General features: G+C 45.7%; 1 protein-coding gene across 1 annotated transcript in view; it reads left to right on the plus strand.

Moving 5' to 3' along the window:
• Positions 1–10,000, plus strand: part of bmpr1bb (bone morphogenetic protein receptor, type IBb) — a 34,493-nt gene that overhangs the window by 335 nt on the left and 24,158 nt on the right. The window lies entirely within an intron of this gene.

The raw sequence follows: 10,000 nt of genomic DNA on the forward strand, positions 1-10,000 counted from the left end.
ATATATATATATATATATACAGATTTGTTACAATTCATTTACATGTATCAATTCAATGCCAAAGCCCATAAAAAATAAACCAAGTCAAATAAGTTGCAATAGGTTATGTTTTTAATGTATTCAAAGTTGACCTGTTGCTGTAGATGCCCCTTCTCCTTGCATACATGGCCTCCGTGCAACAGTTTGCAGAAGAAGAATACAGGCCAACCTTCATTGAGTTTTGGATGTCATGTTATGTTGTGTTGTTGGTACGTTCATATCCACTCGTGGACATTTAAAACTGGTTGGAGTCCCGGAGACGAGTGCGTCTCCCTCTGTCCTTCTCCGTCCGCTGCGTTGGCTTGTGTTACGTGTCCTGTACCCCCACACCCCCGGAGTCATTAGTCACTGGCCGCGCATGTGGTGGCACGCGACCCGCCGCTGCTTTAACAGTGTCAAGTTACTTAACGTTTCATTGAGCGGCCGCGTGTAAAACAACAGCGAGCGTTTGTCGGGTTAGAAGTAGGGGGCCTCCTCGCTCAACGGCGGGGTTTAGCCGTCTATTTTCTACCTCCGCTGGTATTTATGATGCGTAAAATAAGCTATTATGATCTCCGCAGGGGGCTGAGCATGTGAGAGGGGTGCGCATTCATCTGTCCTGTCCTGTCGAGCCTCCCCCCCGTCCGTTCCCCCCCCCCTCACCCCTCAACCCCCACAGCCCACCCCCTTCCCCCTCACCCACCCAGCCACCCGTTCGTGTTTTGAATTGTTCACCGACCGACAGCCAGTTGTCTCTTACCATGAATGTCAACAGGGTTATTGTGCCGAAGTTCCCTCAGCGTGTGTGTGTGTGTGTGTGTGTGTGTGTGTGTGTGTGTGTGTGTGTGTGTGTGTGTGTGTGTGTGTGTGTGTGTGTGTGTGTGTGTGTGTGTGTGTGTGTGTGTGTGTGTGTGTGTGTGTGTGTGTGTGTTGATGAGCAGAGAAGCGCAACAGGTCCCCCTTTTAGGTTGCGCTCCATTCAGTGATTGATGACAGAAGATGAGTTGGAAATGTTCAGGGCCTACCCTATTCCTCTGTTGCTTTGACCAATGCATGTGAACAATCATGCCAATTGTTGTCATTTATTAATTATTATTTTGAGAAAGAGTTTCTTAAAGTGAGATTTGACAACATTCTTTAATTAATATAAATGATGGGGCAAGTTTATACACATTGAATTATTTTTTCCATTTTATTGATCATTTTCCATTTTGTAATCATTATTTTAGAATAGATCTATATGTTTAGTGTGCCAGAGTGAGATGAATGTTGGCAACATTTGGCACTTATTATTGACAACACACTCCACCAACAGGTGTTTTTCCACTATTTAGTCAGCGGGCTTTTTTAGGGGCGGCCATCTTGAACCTGCACTGCTCAGTCATCACACAGTTGTTAAGAACACAGTTGGGTGTTAAGCTGTAAAACACACACAAAAAAAAACACACACACACGCATAAATATAACCACACACACACACACACAAACATGCACGCACACACCACAGCCCACCCATGCGGTATTTTGTACCTTTAGCGATTTATTGGTCTGATTTGGTTCCGTTTGTCGGTAGATATTACGATGAAGACGGGGTCTGTAACATTTCTTCCATACGGGCCAAAGTTGGCTTTGATTAGATCACAGATCGGAGGAAGGATGAGGTCTGGGGGTCATATCTGTCATTTAGCAGACACTGCAGGCTGGTGCAAGAGATTCAGGAGATCATTTTATAAACTCACTGTGTTTATCACGTTTTAATTAAGCATCTTGAACTCAGAGATTTGAGAACAGAGATAACTGTTAATCTTATCTCGTTACAGCTGACTTGAAATGTGTTAATCGCCATGACTTTAACATTGTATAATCCTCTTCACGCAGTCACTTTTGACCTACTTAAACACATACAAACGTATTTGTATTCAAATTTGTATGTATATTTTAAAAGAATCAAATCAAATGCAGGTACTGTATGCATAGAATCCACAACTTTTCCTCACATTTAATTGCTAAATTGCCAATGCCTGTAATGGTGAGTGTCAAGATGCTTTTCACAATCAGCACTGGTCAAACCAACAAAAAGAACCTCTGAATTCCAAAGAATCTATTTCGTTGCCGAAGAATTCCTCCCCGGCTGTAAAGAGAGCCTCGGTGAGTCTCTCAGGCTGGGTTCGGATCAAGCTGTCATTCTCACAGTTTGTCTTCAAATACTTCACGTTGCCGAGGATGATGAATGTGTTGAGGAAGGCTTATCCTGCTCTCTCATCCAACCACAGGGACCGCTGATCGCTAACTTCTTTTGAAAAGAAAACACGAAACTTCTGCTTATTCGATAGTGCGTTCAAAGTGCGGCTGTATCTATCAAGCAGATTCACCGTGAATAAAACACAATCATCATGAAAACTAGATGAAAGAAAGAAACTGAGAATTTGTGACTTTATGTACTTGGCCGATGCACCGCTAACAAACAATCACGTTGGAACCTAAAAGAGAGAAAGAAAGAATAAAAAGCATTTTCATGTGACAATCACGTTGGAACCTAAAAGAAAGCCAAACGGAGAGAAGGAGGGAGCAGGCGAGCGAGACCAGGTGCTTCTTGTTCCCTCTGGGTCTGTCAGTGTGTGGGCGGCCCGTGCAGACTGATCAAGTGATGGTCTGGACGGGAGGGCACAGGGGGCCGGGACAGGGCGGAAGTCAGACAGACTGCATGCAACCCGTCTCTCAGCAGATCCCCTCGGTTCTCCTCAACGTCCTCTGGGGGTGTTCGACTCCCACTTCCTCTGCTGTGCTTTCCCCCACCGCCTCCTCCTCCACCACCTCCTCCTTGGACTCCTCCACCCCCTCAGTGGCTGTCCTGCTGTTCCCACTGCGCTCTCCGGGTGCTGGTCTAGCCTTGGTCTGGTCTGATCTCTACTTCAAAAGAGTTCCAGCAGATGACCGTGGCGGTGAGCGCATGGGAGGTAGTGCAGGCCCATAAATCGGCATAGCGTGGGCGGCTGAGCCACCTGTTTCTCGGGGCTGGAGCTGGAGCTGTAGCGGGGAGTTCACAGAAGGTGCACTTTAAATGGTAAATGGTAAATGGACTGCGCTTTTTTCCGAAGCGCTTTACAATATCGCCTGACGTTCACCCTTTTTCAACTTTAACCTCGCACAATCCAGCCTGGCTCTCGCGCTAAAGTTGAAACATCTTCTCTGGTGTATTTGTAACAAAAAGAATAGATATGGAAGAATGAAAGGAAGAAAGAAGGAAATAATGGGAGACAGAAATAACTAAAGAAACTATCAATGCGCCTTCGTTATTAAGTTAAGGCTAGTCGCCCGGCGATTAGCCTTTCTGTTAGCCTTTAGCGTGTGGGCGATCGCGGGCGGGAGATGCATTACAAAGGTGACTCGACGGTATGCTGCTTGTCTCGCGCTTTGTTTTTCAACCGTCTCGGAGACAGGGAGCTCGCGACCCGACCCTGAAATCCCCCCGGCCCGGCGGCGCCATCACGGCCAACAGTAGCCGCAACCGGTCGTCAAGCACCGACACACACACACACACACACACACGCACACACACAGACACACACACACACACACACACACACACACACACACACACACACACACACACACACACACACACACACACACACACACACACACACACACACACACACACACACACACACACACACACACACATACATAACAGCCCATCACCTAAAACACCGATATCCAGTTCGGACGAGCAGAACGACTTGTATATAATTCGAGACGGGTACCCGTGGCTGAAGAGACGGCCACTCGTACAAAACAGATAAGAGCTGTTTAAAAATAATGTCTTTCTCAAATGGAGACGGAGTAATGTAGAAGGCCCAGTGCAAGGTCGTCCGCATCCTGCCGCGGGGCTCTCTGTGACATTTAAACCACGGTAAATAAAGAGTTTGGCCACAATGGACTTTGGCTCTGTGCGACAGCTGTTGGTTTTTGCCGTTTGTGTCTTTTCAATAGCGGGTAATGTGATTGGCGTTCTCTATCGCGCCATCTACCAAATTGGTTTGGTCTGTCATTCATGATTCCTATTGATATCCTTAGATTTGAAATGGCATTGCATCCTCAGTAAGAAATTAACTTATATCATATTCAATTCATTAAAAGTAACTTATTAAAACTACTATTAAACTACGGCCCAAAATATATATATATATATATATACAGTATATATCTGTTTTGTTTTGTTTTTAACATCCATTATTTTAAAGGAAGTCCATTTCCAATGATTTTGAACACCCAACATTAAGGGCAGCTCAGGGGATTTGAACCTGATGGGGGGGCGGGAGGGGGGGTGGCTGCAGGACGGAGGGTGGGGGGGGTGGAGGACATGGCCGTCCAGCAGCAGAGACCTCCGGAGTGCACCGGTGTGTCCCCCTGCCTCGGAGCGCCGGACCACTGGGGCTGGGTGGGGGAGGGGGGGGGGGGGGGGGGGGAGGAGGAAGATTGGGTTGCCCTGCTAGAACCCGATCCATGGGGCAGATGAGCTGCTACACTGGGCCGGGACCTGTGTGTGTGTGTGTGTGTGTGTGTGTGTGTGTGTGTGTGTGTGTGTGTGTGTGTGTGTGTGTGTGTGTGTGTGTGTGTGTGTGTGTGTGTGTGTGTGTGTGTGTAGGTGTGTGTGTGTGTGTGTAGGTGTGTGTGTGTGTGTGTGTGTGTGTGTGTGTGTGTGTGTGTGTGTGTGTGTGTGTGTGTGTGTGTGTGTGTGTGTGTGTGTGTGTGTGTGTGTGTACATGCTTCTGTGTTTATGCATCTGCCTCTTTGTCTGTGTGCGTTTGTGCATGTGCTTCTGTGTGTTGCAATTGCCTCTTTGTGTGTGTGTATGTGAGTATGGTATGTGTGAGAGTGAATGTGTGTATGTGTGTGTGTACACTGTGTGGTTATGTATCAGCCTCATTGTGTGTGTATGTGTTTGTGTGCGTGTGTGTGCGCGTGTGTGTGCATGCTTTTCTATGTGGCCTTTGCACATAATAGTGCGTATGTTCTGTCACATTCAAAAGTTTGTGTGTGTGCATGCGTGTGTGTGCTTGGGTGAGGTGTGTGTGTGTGTGTGTGTATGTATGTGGTTGTGTGTGTGTGTATGTGTGCGTGTCTTAGCCTTGCTGGAAGCTTAAGGCTGCACCTGTGATTTTGGGAGGAAGTGTGTGGGAAAAGGGGGGGTAGGAGGGAGTATTTAAAATACAACAGAGACAACTAAAGCAAAGGGTCATGTGTGGGAATAGTGTTGTACAAATGTCACGAACACACCACCACGTGCACACACAGACACACAAGCACATGCACACATGCACACACTTACTCACAAAGACTGACTCCCCAAACATCTTTCCAGCAACAACACCTGTTCTGTGTCTATCAACCTGCGATTTTTTTGGTGTGTGTGTGTTTGTGTGTGTATAGCTGTGACTGTCTGCATGTGTCTTTGTGTGTGCGTGTGTTTGCGTGTGTGTGTTTGCGTGTCTTTATGTGTGTGTGTGTGTGTGTGTGTGTGTGTGTGTATCTGTGATTGTGTCTGTATGTGCGTGCGTGTGTGCATGTGTATGTGTGTGTGTGTGTGTTTGTATCTGTGATCGTTTGTGTGTGTGTGTGTGTTTGTATCTGTGTCAGTGTGTGTGCGTGCGTGCGTGTGTGTGTGTGTGTGCGTCAGTGTGTGTGTGTGTGTCAGTGTGTGTGGGTCGTGCAGGGATGTCTGTGTTCTGTGGGCCAATTAGCCGAGCCAGCACACTGTGTAAACACGATGTGGAAGAGAGGCAGCGAGGTCTGGCTCGTCCCAGCGTCGGAGACAGACTCCGGTCCGCACCAGTGTTACATTAACCAGCCACGCGTTGGACGGCTCTGCTGCGTTCCCAAGACCCTCTCGCGCTGACCTCGCCCCCACACACGTCCCCGTCCGTGCGAGATCGTGGTCAGATGTTAACCGAGGGCAGTAATGAAAAAGTCCAATCCAAACTAGGAGTCTATTACAAAATACCAACGTGTGTATAAATATTTAGATGAATAGTTCCTCTCTTCCCCTTCTCTGCTTATTGTACAAGCCTTTGGTCTTTCAACCTTTTGCCTTCTTTTTAGCTCGCCTCTATCTGACTCTCTCTCTCTCTCTCTCTCTCTCTCTCTCTCTCTCTCTCTCTCTCTCTCTCTCTCTCTCTCTCTCTCTCTCGCTCTCCCTTACTTTCTCTCACTCTGCACGGATAGACATAGAAAGACAAGCTACAGGCTAGTTTATCAGATGGATTTTCATGTCGATCAATCATCTTGGTATGTGTGTGTGTGTGTGTGTGTGTGTGTGTATATGTTTCTGTGTGTGTCTGCTGTGTGTGTAATTGAACTCATTATATCTGTCCTAAATGCGTGTAAGTGGCCGACGATAATCTGTGCGTGTTTCTCTGTGTGAAGTTTATGTTCAAGTGCGTCAGCCTCTGTGAGGGGTCAGTGTTTTCTAAGTGCGGGTGTTTGTTTCTATGTGTGGTCAGGATGTGTTTAAGTGTGCATGTCTCGGTATGTGGGTCCCAGTGTGTGAAAGTGTGTGTCTTAGTATGGGTCGGTCAGTGTATGTTTGCATCTCTTTGTGGGGTTCAGAGTGCGTTTAAGTGTGTGTGTGTGTGTGTGTGTGTGTGTGTGTGTGTGTGTGTGTGTGTGTGTGTGTGTGTGTGTGTGTGTGTGTGTGTGTGTGTGTGTGTGTGTGTGTGTGTGTGTGTGTGTGTGTGTGTGTGTGTGTGTGGGTCAGGCAAATGATGTGTATGTGAGTCTCCTTGATCCACTGTGTCTAATGTGAAGCAGCTTGGCAGAGTGAATGATAGTAGCACACGGTTCAATTTAGCGGTAGGACCCCGACAATGTGTGTTGGTGTGTGCATGTATGTGTGTGTGTGTATGTGTTAATGTGTTAGTGTGTGCAGCTATGTGTGTGAACAAAAATGTGTGCCCATGTGTTTATTGAGATTCTCCTTCTTTTCACCCTCATCCTTCTTCTTCTTCTTCTTCTTCTTCTTCTTCTTCTTCTTCTTCTTCTTCTTCTTCTTCTTTTTCTTCTTTTTCTTCTCCTTTTTCTTCTCCCCCTCGCCTTCCTCCTCTTCCTTCTTCTTCTTTTTCTTTTTCTTGTTCTTCTTCTTGTTCTTCTTCTTGTTCTTCTTCTTGTTCTTCTTCTTCTTCCCTTGATCCTCCCTTTTCTCCTTCTCCTTCTTCTCCTTCTACTCCTACTTCTACTTCTACTTCTTCCCCTTCTTCTTCTTCTCCTCCTCTTCCCCTCTTCAAAGGTTGTTTACCACCTCCACATGGAGCAGCTTATCTGGCTGTTCCGCCCTCCTCCCGACTCCTTTATCCTCACTTCTCCTCCTTCTCACTTCTCCTCTCTGACTGGCTGATAAAGGGTTGTTTGAAGGGCTCTGTCTAACGATGAGAGACATATCATCAAAGTATGAGTTAGGTGCCTTCAGCCTTCTGAGTCCAGGAAAGATCAAACTGCCCCCAGGCCCAGACATAGTATTAGTTATGACTTTAGTCCTGAGACTAGGAGAAACTAAACGGCCCCTAGCAATGTATGACTTAACTTGGCGTTACTTTAGCCCTGTGAACAGGAGAGAATAAAATGTTCTCAGTCAAATAATTTTAAAAGCAAAAAAACTAAAGCACTGAACTGCATCTGTGATTAGAGACGAAACAGTTAGTTAGCCTAGTGTTGCCACTAAACAAAAAACTTTATTTCAAAGTGTCACGTTTTTGTGAAAGTGTTGATGAAACGATTGAATTTCAAAATGTTAATAATAATTTCATAAATAAAAAAGAAAGTAAAATGACCTTGCTGTCCACTCCTCTGCGGAAGCTGTTGCATTCCTGACACATTAGCACTCCCTGATGATCACCTTCAAATCTGTTTCAATGACACTCATGACCTTTCCTGTTTCAATAAGCAAATCTCCCATTTGAAAAAGAATCGAGAATCGAGCCGTCAATAAGGAAAAGTTGAACCCAGATCCCAAAGACACGACATGGCATGACAATATTCTGGCAACCGTTCAATGACCATCTTGATACAAAAAAGATCTCTGCTCCTTCATGCACCACCTTGCACCTGTGGCTTTGTGTTGTTATTAAATGTGCATAGAACCCCCCCCCCCCCCCCTCTATGATAAATTAAGGTGTCCTTGTCCGATATCAACAGATAGAGAGATGAAAGAAGGGCATGATTAGTTTGTTCGATCTTAAGGGTTTGAGTGAGGGTGTCAGAGTCCAGGGAGGTTAGGGAGAGAGAGAGGGTGAGAGAGAGGGAGAGAGGGAGAGAGAGAGAGAGAGAGAGAGAGGGAGAGAGGGAGAGAGAGAGTGTTTGTGTGTGAGAAAGGGAGGGAGGTTGCAGTAGAGGGCTACAAAGTGATACACACCCATCTGGACTGCAGTAAGGAACAACACGGTTCCCTACTTTGACCACAGAGGCCTTTGAAAGGTGGGGGGGGGGGGCTGCTGTCATGACTGCTCTCATTCCCCATTGATACGTGTAATGCACTCTGACTGTTCCTTCACACGATAAATCACACAACACAGCTAGGGTGTTTCTCAGCTGAAACCATCTTGTATATACTGGAGGGGCTGCCTGGAGCAGACACATTTCCTTCTGATGTTTTATGGATGGGATTCATGCAATTTGAACACAATTCAAATGTCCGTCTCCCATCAACAAACGTGGCTCCTTACGACTGAAATAATTTGTAATTCGGTTGTCCAGAAGCCACGTTGCAAGTTAAAGAATAACAAAAGAGGATTTGTTCATATATACATGAAGCAATATGTCATAGACAAATACAAATAGTAAATGCTAATTAATATTTCCCCTTTGCTTTAAGTGTAAATTAAAACAAATATACTGTAGTGTGTGTGTGTGTGTGTGTGTGTGTGTGTGTGTGTGTGTGTGTGTGTGTGTGTGTGTGTGTGTGTGTGTGTGTGTGTGTGTGTGTGTGTGTGTGTGTGTGTGTGTGTGTGTGTGCGTGCGTTCACGTGTGCAGGTGCACGGGGGTTTTGTAACTACTGTACTCCACCCTGATGATGTAGCGTGGATTACCTAACCTCCTCCTTCTGCTGCCACCACCCCCTGTAGAGCTGGGATACAGGAGGGGGCCTGATGGTTGCTATGTTACTGCATTAGCTAATGCAGCACAATAGGACTCCACAAGGGCTTGTACGTCAGGGTGCATCATGGTATTATTTTGTTGGCAATACTTTTTTGTTGATATATTGAGAGGACTCAAGAGAGCTGTAGGACTGTTGAATCATATGTGAACGTAAAAGTAACTTTGGCTAATGAAAACGTTGTTTTGCTAATGTCCTGAGTCTCAAATCATTTCACAATGGAATACTAATAAATGACCAAAACTAACATTCCACAATCCTCCTATGCTCCCAAAATGACGGCGGCCATCCCAATGTGTTTTTGCGATTTACAAGCCCTATAGGAGATAATTCAACCGGTCGTGAGGTTTAGTTTGGCTTTAATTTCACTTTATTTTCATTTAATTCAACATATCATCCATTCAATTATTTTGCAATTTGGCAATTATTAGTAAATGGACAAAACTAAATTTCAGTTCAGTTGACTTCTGCTTAGTTTTCCCTTCAGTATAACAGAGTTATAAATGAGTATATAATAGATTTAAGGTAGCTAAATAAATCATTTGGGTTAATTTCGACCACCTCTGCACCCAATACCGCAGTCACTCCCACACACACACACACACATACAAATACACGCTTCATTACACACACAAACACAGCACAAAGAGGTCTTTCTGGTATACCGTTTGCCCCCAGACTTCACGCAGGTACATTGAGTCTGGTCCAGATGACTGCAGGGGTAGCGTTCAACAACACACACACACACACACACACACACACACACACACACACACACACACACACACACACACACACACACACACACACACACACACACACACACACACACC

This window comes from Gadus chalcogrammus, chromosome 4 (assembly GCF_026213295.1).
Source record: "Gadus chalcogrammus isolate NIFS_2021 chromosome 4, NIFS_Gcha_1.0, whole genome shotgun sequence".
Taxonomy (NCBI): domain Eukaryota; kingdom Metazoa; phylum Chordata; class Actinopteri; order Gadiformes; family Gadidae; genus Gadus; species Gadus chalcogrammus.